This window comes from Ranitomeya variabilis, chromosome 6, assembly GCF_051348905.1.
Source record: "Ranitomeya variabilis isolate aRanVar5 chromosome 6, aRanVar5.hap1, whole genome shotgun sequence".
NCBI classification, from domain to species: domain Eukaryota; kingdom Metazoa; phylum Chordata; class Amphibia; order Anura; family Dendrobatidae; genus Ranitomeya; species Ranitomeya variabilis.
Window position 1 is genome coordinate 127637611 of NC_135237.1, and position 13754 is coordinate 127651364.

General features: G+C 40.7%; 1 protein-coding gene across 3 annotated transcripts in view; it reads right to left on the reverse strand.

Moving 5' to 3' along the window:
* TCAIM (T cell activation inhibitor, mitochondrial) overlaps nucleotides 1–13754 on the reverse strand; it is a 123962-nt gene that overhangs the window by 46493 nt on the left and 63715 nt on the right. The window contains exon 1 of one of the 3 annotated variants that reach the window (XM_077268981.1): nucleotides 11813–11836. The exons of the other annotated variants lie outside the window; for them this stretch is intronic. The gene's annotated coding sequence lies outside the window, so the exon portion shown is untranslated. Of the gene's footprint in view, nucleotides 1–11812; nucleotides 11837–13754 lie in introns of those variants that run through there. 3 annotated transcript variants of the gene reach the window in all.

The following is a 13754-nucleotide window of genomic DNA, read 5'->3' on the forward strand; positions in this document are numbered from 1 at the left end:
CTAGATTGTGAGCCCCATTGGGGACAGCGATAATAATGTCTGTAAAGCGCTGCGGAATAATATGATGCTATATAAGCAAAGCATAATAACAGCATAATGGAGATTCCTTGTGCAATACTATGGAAATTGTGCAGCATTTTCTAAATGGCATGAAGGGGAACACTTTGGATGACGTAGGACAAGTCATGCACACGAAGCAGAGAAGGTGGACGGCATCGCAAGAAGAGAGGAGGCGAGGATTGAAGACCAGTGACACCCATCGGACAGGACTGCCCCATAGAGGAGAATAATAAAAGGTGTATTTTTTCCTTGCAGTGCGAATTGGAGTCATATATAGCATTTTTGAATGCTGTTACATGTGGCTGAAAGGTGGTGGATGTAGGCTATATGAGAGATCCTATATCCACAGTCACCTCCTCCAACAGTATATTACAAAAAACTGACTAGCCCCTCCAAACAAAATAAAGCAAGTCTGAACAGGTGAAGGCATTGAGCAGTAATGCAATCCAAACGTCATATATTCAATGTTTGCATACATCTTAGCGCTTACAGCATGCTGCTGTGTTTGTGTTTTTTTTGCTTGGATTTTATGCAGTCATAGCCGTTGCACCTGTTGACACTTGCTTTTTTCTGTTCGGAAGTTCTGGTTAGTTTTTTGCAGCATACGGTTAGAGGTGGTGACATATTTGGCTGTACACTCCTCCCACTAGTCTAATGTTGTTTTTAACTAGTGCTGGATCTCACCCATCCTTTAAAGGGAATCTGTCAGGTGATATTTGTGTAGTTTCCTAATGGTTTCTGGAATATGGCTTGGGCAACCCTTTCAGGATATGTAACTTTTATTTCCCCCACTGTATCCAAGTGTGAGCGTACTCTCACAAGGAATAGCACAAAAAAATGACCCCCAAAATTGTTACCCAGTTTCTTCAGATACCCCACATGTAGTCAGAAACCTTTGTTTGTACAAATAGCAGGGCACCATAGAGGAGGATCAACGTTTGAATTTTGAAACACAAATTTGGCTGAAATTACAGGCACCATGCTGCATTTGCAGTTCCCCTAAGGTGCCTAAACAGCAGAAATCCAGAACAAGTGATCCCATTTTGGAAAGTACACCCCTCAAGGATTTATACATGGGTAGAGTGAGCATTTTGAACCCACGGGTACTTCACAGAATTTGATAACATTTTGTTGTAATATTTAAAATTTGAATTTTTTGAAATTTTCACCAAAATGTTGCTTTATACCCAGTTTTTACTTTTGCTAATGGAAAGATGAAAAAGTGGACACTACAGCTTGTTACCCACTTTCTTCTGAGCATGACGATGCCCCACATGTAGTAAAAAAGTTCTGTTTATATGCTCGGAAGAAGCGATATTTGGTATCTGGAATGTAAACTTGGCTGGAATAGCTAGGTACCAAAACAGCAAAAACACCCACAAAGTTACCCTATTTTAGAAACTAAACCCATCAAGGAATTAATCTGTCGCTGTGTTGAGAATATTGAACCAATCGGTGCTTCACACAACCTTTTAGAATGTAGATGTAAAAACTTTTTTCCCACTAAAATGTTGTGGTTTAGCCCTAAATTTGTAATTTTCACAATGGATAATAGGAGACATTGGACCCCATAATTTGTTACACAATTTCTCCTGAACACCATACTACCCCATATGTAGTCAAAAACTACTGCTTGGTCACATGTAAGGGTTTAGAAAAGCAAGAGCACTATTTGATTTTTGGAGCGTAAATTTGTTTGGAATAGATTGTGAATGCCTTGTCACATTTGCTGACCCCCTGACATGTCAAAACAGCAGAACCCCCACAATTGACCCCATATTGGAAATTAGACCCCTCATTGAATTCATCTAGTAGTGTACTGAGCACTTTTAACCTACAGGTGATCCACAAAAATGTATAACATTTAGATGTGAAAACAAAAAAATACCTTTTCTACTAAAATATTTTTACTTTTTTTTAGCACCAAATGTATAATTTCCACGAGGGTTAATAGGAGAAAATGGATCCCATAGTTTGTTATGCAATTTTTACCAAACACAGCGATACCTTATCTGTGGTTGTACACCACTGTTTGAGCACACGACAGGGATCGGATGGGAAGGAGCGCTACTTGGCTTTTAGAACGCAGAATCAGCTTGAATAAATTGTGGGCTCCTTTAGCCGAGCCCCTGGGTGCAAAACAGCAGAAACTCCTCCCCCATCTTAGAAACTTCACTGCTTAAGGAATTCATCTAGAGGTGTAGTGAGTATTTTGAAACCACAGGTGCCTTACATAATTTTCTAATATTGAGAAGCGGAAATATAACATTTTAGAGGCAAAAATGTAATTTTTTTTTATTTGCTGCACATTTGTCACACAAGGCTTAATAGATGAACCTGGACCTGACAATTTATTGCACAATTTCTCCCGAACACGGTGATGCCCCATATGTTGTCAGAAATTATGGTTAGTCCACAAGTTAGGACTGAGAAGGAATGAGCACTATTTGGCTTTTGGAGCACAGATTTTGCTACAATAGTTTCTGTTCAACATTTGTGGAGCCGCTATGGTGCCAGAACACCAGAAAAACGCCAACAGTAACCCCACTGTAGAAATTGCACCTCTCCAATTAATTCATCTAAGGACACAGTGACTATTTTGTAACATCCACTCCATGCTTCTGTAGAATTGCAATTCTGCCTGTTTAGTGCCCATTTACTGTGATCCCACTCAGTGTAGAGCACCTATCTATAGTAGCGCTCCCATACATTGGGCCCAACTTGTGTTTCTGGAGACACACACCCTGTAAATTAAGTGAGCACTCCCCACTACAATAATGCCAAAAATGTGGTTGCTTACTGCAGTTTAGGCACAGTGGGACTCAGGACTGGGGATTTGGGAGCACAGATTTCACCAGATTTTATTTGAGGGGGTGGGTGCCATATGGCTTTTCCAGAGTCTTTGTTCTACCAGTAACATGTGAACCTCTATATTTCCAGTGACAGATGATGGACCTGAGTGGGGGCTAGTTTTGTGCTGGATAAGTTAGGACTTTTATTGGTTACATTTTGGGGTACAGAATATTTTTTTTTTATCGCTTTCAGTATAAGGTTGATATTACATTCTTGTGTTCTACACTGAGCACTTCAGAGTTTCCATGTAAATCCCACAAAAATGAATTTCAGATGAAACTCACGACTGAATCACCCTCCTTAATGTGGCAGATAGAAAACACTTTGGACTCTGGCATCTGCTCCAGTGGTATCCATCTTTTTAGGCGTTTAAAGAACAGTGGTCAACTACATTTGTGCGCTAAAAAGACTCCTAAAAACATGACTGTCAGAACAGAGACCACACTGAGTCCAAAGGGACTCTATCTGCCTCATAATTGAGTGGTTCCATCAGGAGGTTTGTCTGAATCGCAGTTGCCTGAGACCTGTCAGTGTATCACCGACACAACCTGTAAGACCCCGCTGTATGACCTCAGGGTACCATGGCATGAATCGGCAAACACGAATATGATCACAGGTGGACGATCCTGCAAAAGGGAGGCCTTTCATGCCCCTTTTAACCACTTAGATACCGCTTGACAGCATTATTTAAGGCGCAATTGGCCCCGATTGGTTTCAAAACAGAGTGGGACCAATACCGCTTGGTGCCAACTGTCTTCTATAGCTGTCACCTGAGGGACTTTCAGCTGCGGAGCTGTGCTATATAGCTTCAGGCAGCACTGAAGAATAAAGTAAAATAGGTGAAATTGGAACCCCAAGTTATTGCTTAATTTGTCCCGAGCGCAGTGATGCCCCATTTGTCATGAGAAACTACTAGTCACACGTCAGGGCTGAAAAGTTTGTGGGTGACATTTGCGGAGCCTCTAAGGTGCCAGAACAGCAAACACCCCAAAGTGACCCCATTGTAGAAATTGCACCTATCAATGAATTAATCTATGGCTGCACTGCCTATTTTGTAACATCCACGCCAAGTGTTATTCTGGTAAATTGAAAATATGCCAGTTTAGTGCCCATACATTGTGCCTCTGTATGGTGAAATACCCCCATACATTGTTATTTGGGCTCTCCCACCTACAATAATGCCAAACATGTGGCAGCTTACTGTGTGAAGGAGGGGCCATTTGCATTTGGGGGAGCAGATTTTACTGGATTGAAGGGGAAGTGGTAGAAGTCTGGGAGCCATGTTGCTTTCCCGGACTCTTTGTTCTACCAGTAACATGGGGGAACCCCCTATATATCCAGTGACAAATGACCGACCTGCGTGGGGTCTGGTTTTGTGCAGGATGAAACGTTCAGCATCGTACAAAGTCCTGGCAAAGAGGAAAAAATACGTGGCCCTCCATGATGCAGTAAAACAATCTTTTCTTTATTCAATACAAGTACTTGGATGCAGGTGCAGCAGAGAAAGACGGCCGCTTCGCATCAATCAGACGCTTCAACAGGTCTGGGTATGGAAGGAAGTGGATAGGTGGTCCCAATTATAGAGACAACACCTTCTTCACCACCCCTTATTAAAGCCACATAGACCTTGTGCATTTGTCATATTATTTATTTTACGTAGGGAGGCCAGATGGATAATACGCACAAATGCACAAGGTCCATGTGGCTTTAATGATAAGATCGACAAGTCAGTCTTTTTGTTAAATTTTTTTTTGATTGTTGGTTTTAAATTAAAAAATACTTGCTTTTAATTGTTGCTACAGAGAGGTGGTGAAGAAGGCGTTGTCTGTATAATTGGGACCGCCTATCCACTTCCTTCCATACCTTGACCCGTTGAAACATCTGATCAACGTGAACCAGCCGTCATCCTCCGCTGCACCTGCTCTCCTGCATCCATGTACTACTTGTATTGAATAAAGAAAGGACTATTTTACTATATCACAGACTGACACTTACTTTTTCCTCTTTGGCCTAAGTTAGGGTTTTTATTGGTAACATTTGGTGTACATAACATTTTTCGATCGCTTTAAGTATAAGGCTCAGATCACATTCTTGTGTTTTATGCTGAGCACTTATGTTGGGGTTTCTGTATAAATCTCACAATAATGTAATTCAGACGAAACACCCAACAGAACCACTGACTCTAATGAGGCAGATGGAGTCCATTTGGTGTCTGCTCTGGTGCTGTCCATATTTTTAGGCGTGCACAGAACGATGATCGTCCACACTTGTGCACTAAAAATACACCTAAAATAATGTGTAACCATTGAAACAGAGACCAGACGAAGTCTGAAGTGTCTCCATATGCCTCATAAGTGAGTGTTTCCGTCGGGGGTTTTGTCTGAATTGCAGTTTTTGGGACTTACACAGAAAAGCCTGTGTGAGAGCTCAGAGGAGAGCACTGGATAAATGTGAGAAGAGCCTTTTTTTGATTTTTGAGGGGTAGAATGAACAAATAGACAGCAGTTTGGATGATGTTGATAGTAGCAGTACAAGAATAGTTCTTATTTTTCTTTCTGCGCGGTTCATCGTGATAAGGCGGCTTTTTTATTTCGGTCGGTATAATTATGGAGATACCAGATTTATAAATTTTAGGTTTTGCTACTATAACACAGTAAAAATGCTTATTTATAAAAAATACTTTTTTTTTCGCCATATTCTGTAATTTTTTTATTTTTGGCAAACAGAGCTCTATGAGGGTTTATTTTTTAACAACAAATTGAAGATTTTTTTGGTACCATTTTGAGGCACATAACGTTTTTTGATTGCTTTTTCAGATTTTTCAGACACAGAATGAAAAAAACAGCATTTCAGTTATCATTGTTTTATTTTAGTTTTTTTTCCGCCCTTCACATTGCTGTAAAAGTGATAAGACCAATTTGATTGAACGGTCAGTACGATTACAGCAATACCAGATTTATGCTTTCCTACTTTTATGGACTAAAAACAATATTTAACAACAAATAATTTGTTTTAGCATTGTCATATTTGAGAGCTGTAACTTTACTTTACAAAAATATCACATGAATACCATGCAAAAATATATTTCAAGTATGATTGATCAGATCAATGATAAAATGTGCAATACAATTATAACAAAATGTGAAAATTAATTATGCTGACAAAAATCTAACTTACTAATAATACGAGTGAATAATAATTAATTCATAATATCCCTATTTTCATAGAGAAGAGAGAGACCATAGTGCTGAAGAAAAAAAATCACAATTGATGAAGTTGATTTACCGTAAATAGAACCTGGGAATAAGAAAGGGATTAAGGCAATTCCCATTTGATAGAAAAGAGAGCTGAAAATTGCTATTAATTATGGGGCACACTAAGGAACACTTTAAAATGACTCCCGATTTAAAGCAGCGCTATAAAATAACTCTACCTTCAATGCTGTACAATCCCCTTGGGTTGTAACGTGTTTCGTGTAAACTTCCTCAGGCTGCGAGGAACCTAACTCAGATAGTTTAAATACCGTAGATGATAAGGGACACATCATCAGAGAAGGTCGGCCGAACCTGATGAACACTTATGTAGGGCCAATATGTGAAGACATTTAAAAAAAAAATCATCTAGAACCAAAAATTGGTTATATATGACCAAACATGATCTATCAGAGAGGCGTCAGCCAAAATGGTGGTTCATGCTCAGCTGACCAAAGAATTTTTGAGGTAGTGAGCACCATCAAATAGTAACTGGATCTATCTAAAGCATACTAAATGAATCATAAAGCAAACCAAGGAGGGCCATTTCAGCCGTATCTGGTTGCTTTGGATTGTATTCTGTAATCATTAGGCTTTTTAATTGTTTTTAATGTTTGACCTGTTTTGCATGTAGTCTTAATAAAGCTAATTGTTTTCATCATGGTGGTCCCTGGATAGGTATACTTCTTTCTCTTGGTTTGCTGCATGCTCAATTAAACAAGCCTTTTGGAAGGGAATTTAAACCCTCAATCTTGTTCTGAGTGTAAAACGCATTTCCCAGGGTAAGGCCATGTTCACACGTTCAGCATTTGGTCAGTATTTTACATCAGTATTTCTAAGCCAAAACCAGAAGTGGAACAATTAGAGGAAAAGTATAATAGAAACACGTCACCACTTCTGTATCTTTCACCCACTCCCGGTTTTGGCTTACAAATACTGACATAAAATACTGACCAAATACTGCTAGTGTGACGGCAGCCTAAGGCTTTAAACAAGGCGGCTGAGGGAGGAAGAACTGCAGAGAGAATTTAGCCATGCATAGGCTCAGACCTGGCTGAAGATGTCAACAAAAGAGGGAAATGCAGTTATTACTCTGAATATTAAATGTGCAGCCCAAAAAAACAGTGCAATGAAAAAGGAAAAAAAAGTGCTGGTGCACAAATGGAAGTAAATTACTGCAAAATGCCACCCAAGAAATAAAATGGATAAAATGCTGACTTTACATGTAAAATGTATTGTTACATAAACTGTGTGCAGAATTATTAGGCAAGTTGTAGTTTAGAGGATTATTTTTATTATTGATCAACAACTATGTTCTAAATCAACCCCAAAGACTCATAAATATCAAAGCTTAATATTTTTGGAAGTTGGAGTGTTTTTTTTTTAGCTTTGGCTATCTTAGGAGGATATCTGTTTGTGCAGTTAACTATTACTGTGCAGAATTATTAGGCAACTTAATAAAAACCAAATATAATCCCATATCACTTGTTTATTTACACCAGGCAAACCAATATAACTGCACAAAATTTAGAAATAAACATTTCTGACATGCAAAAACAAAACCCCCCAAAATTAGTGACCAATATAGCCACCTTTCTTTATGATAACACTCAACAGCCTTCCATCCATAGATTCTGTCAGTTGCTTGATCTGTTTACGATCAACATTGCCTGAAGCAGCCACCCAGACACTCTTTCGAGAGGTGTAGTGTATGAGTGACCACAGGTTCTCTATGGGGTTCAGATCAGGTGAACAAGGGGGCCATGTCATTATTTTTTCTTCTTTGAGACCTTTACTGGCCAGCCACACTGTGGAGTAGTTAGAGGCATGTGATGGAGCATTGTCCTGCATGCAATCATGTTTTTCTTGAACGATACCAACTTCTTCCTGTACCACTGCTTGAAAAAGTTGTCTTCCAGAAACTGGCAGTAGGTCTGGGAGTTGAGCTTCACTCCATCCTCAACCCGAAAAGGTCCCACAAGTTCATCTTTGATGATACCAGTACCCCACCTCCACCTTGCTGGCGTCTGAGTCAGAGTGGAGCTCTCTTCCCTTTACTGATCCAGCCTCTGGCCCATCAAGAGTCACTCTCATTTCATCAGTCCATAAAACCTTTGAAAAGTCAGTCTTAAGATATTTCTTGGCCCAGTCTTGACGTTTTATCTTATGAATTGAGGAAAGTCAAGCGTGAAGCTGCCAAGAAGCCATTTGCAACCAGTTTTGCCATATTTCAAAGCTGCAACGTTACCGGAGTAACAAAAAGCACAAGGTGTGCGATACTCAGGGACATGGCCAAGGTAAAGGCGGCTGAAAAACGACCACCTTTGAACAAGAAACATAAGATAAAACATCAAGACTGGGCCAAGAAATATCTTAAGACTGACTTTTCAAAGGTTTTATGGACTGATGAAATAAGAGTGACTCTTGATGGGCCATATGGATGGGCCAGAGGCTGGATCAGTAAAGGGCAGAGAGCTCCACTCCGACTCAGATGCCAGCAAGGTGGAGGTGAGGTACTGGTATGGGCTGGTATCATCATAGATGAACTTGTGGGACCTTTTCGGGTTGAGGATGGAGTGAAGCTCAACTTTCAGACCTACTGCCAGTTTCTAGAAGACAACTTCTTCAAGCAGTGTACAGGAAGAAGTCGGTATCGTTCAAGAAAAACATGATTTTCATGCAGGACAATGCTCCATCACATGCCTCCAACTACTCCACAGTGTGGCTGGCCAGTAACTGTCTCAAAGAAGAAAAAATAATGACATGGCCCCCTTGTTCACCTGATCTTAACCCCATAGAGAACCTGTGGTCCCTCATAAAAAGTGAGATCTACAGGGAGGGAAAACAGTCCACCTCTCGTAACAGTGTCTGGGAGGCTGTGGTGGCTGCTGCACGCAATGTTGATCGTAAACAGATCAAGCAACTGAGAGAATCTATGGATGGAAGGCTGCTGAGTGTCATCATAAAGAAAGGTGGCTATATTGGTCACTAATTTTTTGGGGTTTTGTTTTTGCATATCAGAAATGTTTATTTCTAAATTTTGTGCAGTTATATTGGTTTACCTGGTGAAAATAAACAAGTGACATGGGAATATTTTTTTTTTATTAAGTTGCCTAATAATTCTGCACAGTAATAGTTACCTGCACAAACAGATATCCTCCTAAGATAGCCAAATCTAAAAAAAACCCACTCCAACTTCCAAAAATATTAAGCTTTGATATTTGAGTCTTTTGGGTTGATTGAGAACATAGTTGTTGATCAATAATAAAAATAATCCTCTAAAATACAACTTGCCTAATAATTCTGCACACAGTGTATATCAGTCACGCAGTATATAACACAGCCCACGTAGTATACCTGATGCGTGCAAGGCTGCCGCCAGCTTCCGCCAGGTTCTCGCGAGACCGCTAAGTCATCTGGGTAATTTCGCAATGCATCTCTGGGAACGGAAGCTGGCGGCAGCCTCGCCGCTCACGCGTATCGGTGGACGGCAGAAGGTGAGAATAGCACCATTTTTTAAAATTATTTTTAACATTATACTGTATCTTTTTACTATTGATGCTGCATAGGCAGCATCAATAGTAAAAAGTTTGTCACACAGTGTTAATAGCAGCGTCAACAGACTGAGTTACACCACGTTATGCCGCGGTGTAACGCAGTCAGTTTAACGGACTGCTAAAACGCTATGTGGGTGGCGGGCACTGACTGGGAGGGGAGTATGGAGGGGGCACTGACTGCAGGGAAGTAGGGAGTGGCCATTTCACGTCCGGACTGTGCCCGTCGCTGATTGGTCACATCGGGTATTCTAGAATATGTATGTAATTTATTTATGAAGTTTTCAGAATAATGCAATTTATACACAGGATTCGGATGGCCGGGCGCGTCTAATTAGCGAAGCGTGCTTCAAATTCCGTGCCAATTGCTGGCCGGACTGCGCCTGTCGCTGATTGGTTACGCCCGGCCGCGAACAATCGGTGAAGCCAAGGCCAGCTCCAGGTTTTTGAGGGCCCCGGGCGAAAGAGTCTCAGTGGGCCCCCCTTTTTAACACATACCACGATTCATGATGCAGATACAGCGGAGAAATATAGCACAGCCAATTAGCATACAGCCCACGTAGTATATAACACAGCCCACGTAGTTATATAACACAGCCCACGTAGTATATAGCACAGCCCACGTAGTATATTGCCCAGCCACGTAGTATATAGCACAGCCCCCGTAGTATATAGCACAGACACGTAGTATATTGCCCAGCCAGATAATATATTACACAGCCACGTAATATATTGCACAGCCACGTAATATATTGCACAGCCACGTAGTATATAGCACAGCCACGTAGTATATAGCAGAGACGTAGTATATAACACAGCCCATGCAGTATATAACACAGGCCATGTAGTATAGAGCACAGCGATGCAGTATATTGCCCAGCCACGTAGTATAAAGCACAGCCCCCGTAGTATATAGCACAGACACGTAGTATATTGCCCAGCCAAATAATATATTACACAGCCACGTAATATATTGCACAGCCACGTAATATATTGCACAGCCACGTAGTATATAGCAGAGACGTAGTATATAACACAGCCCATGCAGTATATAACACAGGCCACGTAGTATAGAGCACAGCAATGCAGTATATTGCCCAGCCACGTAGTATATAGCACAGCCACGTAGTATATAGTAGAGACGTAGTATATAACAGCCCACACAGTATATAACACAGCCCATGCAGTATATAACACAGCCCACATAGTATATTGCCCAGCCACGTAATATATTGCACAGCCACATAATATATTGCACAGCCCCGTAGTATATAACACAGCCTATGCAGTATATAACACAGGCCACGTAGTATAGAGCACAGCGATGTAGTATATTGCCCAGCCACATAACATATACCACAGCCACGTAGTATATAGCACAGAGACGTAGTATATAACACAGCCCATGTAGTATCTAACACATCCCACATAGTATATAGCAATGTGGGCACCATATCCCTGTTAAAAAAAGAATTAAAATAAAAAATAGTTACATACTCTCCTTCCGTTGGCCCCCAGATCCAGGCGAGGCGTTTACCGATGCTCCTCGCGACGCTCCGGTCCCAAGAATGCATTGCGGTCTCGCGAGATGATGATGTAGCGGTCTCGCGAGACCGCTACGTCATCATCTCGCGAGACCGCAATGCATGGACCGGAGCATCGCGAGGAGCAGCGGGAAAGGCGACGGAAGGTGAGAATATAATGATTTTTTATTTTGTTTATTATTTTTAACATTAGATCTTTTTACTATTGATGCTGCATAGGCAGCATCAATAGTAAAAAGTTTGTCACACAGGGTTAATAGCAGCGTTAACGGACTGCGTTACACCGCGGTGTAATGCAGCCATTAACCCTGTGTGAGTGCTGACTGGAGGGGGCACTGACAGAGAGTAGAAAGGGGTGAATTCGCCGCTGGATATATTGGATTCTACAATATGTATGTATGTATGTATGTATTAAGCAGCCACATAGTATATAGCACAGGCCACGTATTTGTCTGCTATATACTACATGGCTCCTATATACTACGTGGCTGCTATATACATACATATTCTAGAATACCCGATGCGTTAGAATCGGGCCACCATCTAGTACCTGAATAAGTGCAGAAAGTGAATAGAGTGAACAAGACTATGACACCGAGTGACTGAAATGAAAAAAAGGGGAGAAAATATATTAAAAACAATATAGAAGTGAAGGGAATAGGATCAAATATAAATAAGGAAAATAATAATAATAATAATAACAACAAATAAAAATATAATACAAATACAAATGGATAAATAGATAAAGATAAGTGAAAATAAAAGTAAATACTTATAAATATATATATCTGATCACATATATAATACCAGACTCCATATATACACATATACACTACAGACATAAACCGAACTATATATACATATAAACACCTAAACACATACCGGACTATAAATGCACATTAATGTGACAAAGCATATATGCACAGTAGTGTGTGCGAAAATTAGACACACAGAACCATAAAGAACCAAATCAACCAAATGAATAGAAACCAGAAAAAGTGTGTATGTCAAATGTGCACACATGATACATAAAGCCATATGTAAACACAGGCAATATGCACATAAGCATGTAATCGGGTGATGTCAGACAATCCGAAAAAGTGAGACAATGCATAAGAATTATATGAATATAAAAAGTACAAGTGGGAACATAAAGTATGTATCCAAGAGTGTACAGAATCGATTTGTGAAATACAATTGCTTTCTTCATGTTATGTCATAACGATCCCGGAGGTCAATCAATGCATCCTAGAATCTCAGTGTAGAGTGAAGATAAAAAGGGTAAATATAAACAAGCCTGCATAGAGAAAGAAAGAAAAAGTGAGAATAAATACAAACAAACCGCATAAAATTAAAAGAATAAAGAGACACAAACACTACATAATAAAAGATTACAAAAATGGGCGTGTGCTCCCATTGGCTGGCATGCCTTGGTTGCCTTGGACAGGCATCCTAGCAGCATCGCACTCCTGGCCCTCCCACTGACGCGTCAGTGATGGGCGTGGACCTGTGACGTTGGACGCCGACTCCTCGGTTTCCTGTCACTGCCGCGCCATCGGAAGTGCCTTATCAGCCGCCTCTTCCATATGCAGTTCAGGGTATTTAAACCGACCATTACATCTCACACACTACGCCCCCCGAGGAAGCAAGCGTGAAAAACGTACGTTGGGGTTTTTCTTCCCGCACTCAGGTACAGGATGACTCTTTATATCTCCTCTGTATTACTATTTGACCATAGTGTCCATTATGCCAGATAATTTTACTTTATCTTGTTTCCACTTGGATTATTTAGCGTGCATTATTATATATATACAGTATATATATATATATATATACATATATATATATATATATATATATATATATATTGTAGCGTGGCTAAAGGGCGGCTAATCGACGGGAGATATGTGTCACATTAGATGGCTTGCCGCTGTGATGTAACCATAGCTACTTATATGTGTGTCAGGACCTGTGGTGATGTCACAACCACATGTCTGATCATGTGATGGGTTCTGGGTGTGGTTAGACCTATAAAAGAAAGCCTAATACTTAACCCAGTGGATATGTGTGGAGGTGCTAGCCTCCAGAGGTTGTTAAGGCTCCAGGTCTGAGCCTGAAGGAATGGACAGTTGTTTTTCCCTTTTGCCTGAGTTAAAGGCGATTTGTTTTCTGTTTATGCTAACTGGTTTATGAAGCAATAAACCTTTGAACTTTTGTTGGAACCTGCCTCCTAAGTGTCAGCCGTCGCACCTGAGTGAGTGAAACCCCTATAATTGGTGGTAGACGTGCGGGCAGCGTTCCCAGTGGAGACGTAAGTCTTTTTTTTAATGTCCTGGGTCAAGTCGGCTGTAAGCCAGCAAGCATTGCCGAGGAAAATGGAGGACCTGCTGAAACACTTGGTCCACTTGCAGTCACAGCAGCAAGAGGCTAACAGGCTGTTTATGCAGCAGTTGCAACAGAACCAGCAAGAGACCAACAAGCTGTTGATGCAG